The sequence below is a fragment of the Penaeus monodon genome, chromosome 42 (genome assembly GCF_015228065.2).
Source record: "Penaeus monodon isolate SGIC_2016 chromosome 42, NSTDA_Pmon_1, whole genome shotgun sequence".
Taxonomy (NCBI): domain Eukaryota; kingdom Metazoa; phylum Arthropoda; class Malacostraca; order Decapoda; family Penaeidae; genus Penaeus; species Penaeus monodon.
In genome coordinates, this window is record NC_051427.1 from 21,822,303 (window position 1) to 21,824,802 (window position 2,500).

The window sequence follows — 2,500 nt, forward strand, 5'->3', positions numbered from 1 at the left end:
GTTTCAACTAGCCATCTTTAAAACGGAAAATAAAATATGCAAATGATAGAGCAAATAAATCTAAGAAACTTATCTTCTAGAACTTCCGTCGCAACTCCAAAATAACTATGTTATTGGACACGCAAGTGTCACAGAGCCCGAAATGAAAAACAATCTTAACATTTTAAAAATTGCCATCCGATAGCCTTTCCTACTTTTTATGCCGTTTTATTTGGCTTCATTTATTGTAACATCTTGATTTCGTAAGTAGAAAAAATCATCTTACATAAAGGCGATTTTGTTTCTGCATAAAAGAATATGACAATACAACAGTAATACCATCATAATATCGAGTATTTACAGTAACTAATACATTTCTTATTGTGCGCAATCTACGTGTCTAGTCCATATTACGGGAACTGAACAATTACATGCGATTTTCAAAAACAACAATGTTACCGCGGTAATTGTTACCGAGGGCGACGCAGCCTCCCAGAGACTAAGTTCCGAAATCAGATTTTTTATATCTTCCCTCCTCTACCCAACGATCTTGGGGGATGCGTGGGGAACGGGGGTTGAAGGGGGGGGGGGGGATAATGGATAGCACTGGATGTCAACAGGAAGCTGTAGAAATAAAAGAAAGTGATTTATGAAACGTAAAAAAGTCGATTTTTCGAAAACCCGAGCCAAACATTGTCCGACGAACGAAGTAAACAAGCACAAAAATACGATTAAACTCGGCTAATGAAACTCTACGGACGTTCCCGTCATCTTTGAAAGTATACGGACCGACGCGCCAGTTTTCGGGAAAAAAAAAACGGGAATAAAACCCGTCTGTCGGCAAAAATCTACGGGATTTTACATAATCCATATCACCCGTGGTAATCGTACATTGCGTCCTAACCAATAAACCAACCTAACCTTAATCCTGTGGGATTTATACACTACGATCTATATATTCCCTAGCCAGAAGGCTACGCCCCCTGGACCCCCTGTGGTAATATATACGCCTAGCCAGAAGGCTACGCCCCCTGGACCCCCTGTGGTAATATTTACGCCTAGCCAGAAGGCTACGCCCCCTGGACCCCCTGTGGTAATATTTACGCCTAGCCAGAAGGCTACGCCCCCTGGACCCCCTGTGGTAATATATACGCCTAGCCAGAAGGCTTCGCCCCCTGTGGTAATATTTACACCTAGCCAGAAGGCTACGCCCCCCGGACCCCCTGTGGCAATATTTACGCCTAGCCAGAATGCTACGCCCCCTGGACCCCCTGGGGTAATATATACGCCTAGCCAGAAGGCTACGCCCCCTGGACCCCCTGTGGTAATATTTATGCCTAGCCAGAAGGCTACGCCCCCTGGACCCACTGTGGTAATATTTACGCCTAGCCAGAAGGCTACGCCCCCTGTGGTAATATATACGCCTAGCCAGAAGGCTTCGCCCCCTGTGGTAATATTTACGCCTAGCCAGAAGGCTACACCCCCTGGACCCCCTGTGGTAATATATACGCCTAGTCAGAAGGCTTCGCCCCCTGGACCCCCTGTGGTAATATTTATGCCTAGCCAGAAGGCTACGCCCCCTGGACCCCCTGTGGTAATATTTACGCCTAGCCAGAAGGCTACGCCCCCTGGACCCCCTGTGGTAATATTTACGCCTAGCCAGAAGGCTACGCCCCTGGACCCCCTGCGGTAATATTTACGCCTAGCCAGAAGGATACGCCCCCTGGACCCCCTGCGGTAATATTTACGCCTAGCCAGAAGGCTACGCCCCCTGGACCCCCTGTGGTAATATATACGCCTAGCCAGAAGGCTACGCCCCCTGGACCCCCGTGGTAATATTTACGCCTAGCCAGAAGGCTACGCCCCCTGGACCCACTGTGGTAATATTTACGCCTAGCCAGAAGGCTACGCCCCCTGGACCCCCAGGGTAAAACCACATACCTTTCTATCGCGAAACACCGAACGTTTCTTCGCTTCCGTCTATGGTCACAATTGCTTGGATTCTAATCACTTTTTTCACCATTTGGGGCACTTGATGGGTTCGAATATCAGGCTGTGATAGAGACTAATGTCTATTTGTCCTGTATACCCACAATATGGCTCTCAAAATGACCCGGAATCGACGCAGCACTGGAAATAAAACATTCTTCACCGACGTTTCTCGACGTAATGGCATGGCCGGCCTGTCGTCAAATCTCCCGGTGGCAAACGCGCAGGCGCACAAGGATATTGCATAAAATAGTGTAAATAATTACCAAAACACGTAAAAGATGTATAAAAAAAAGTAAAAGAATCCACTGAATATATGAAATTGGAAAAACGGGCTCTGGTATTTACACAATAATCGCTCTCACAAGCGCGTAGTAATACATGGACTACTTGGGAGATCGCATTAAGGATTTACGTCTCACATTTGTCTTGGTCCTCGCAAGGGAAACATGGAAGGGATTGCGGGGCCTATTTTGGTCATTCCCCAGCTAATATAAGGCCGCTGCAGATTTAACTATATTGCTTCCTACTC

General features: G+C 46.9%; 1 protein-coding gene across 1 annotated transcript in view; it reads right to left on the reverse strand.

Annotated features, from left to right (window-relative positions):
* Nucleotides 1-2,500, reverse strand: part of LOC119598885 (acetylcholinesterase-like) — a 16,778-nt gene that overhangs the window by 12,080 nt on the left and 2,198 nt on the right. The window lies entirely within an intron of this gene.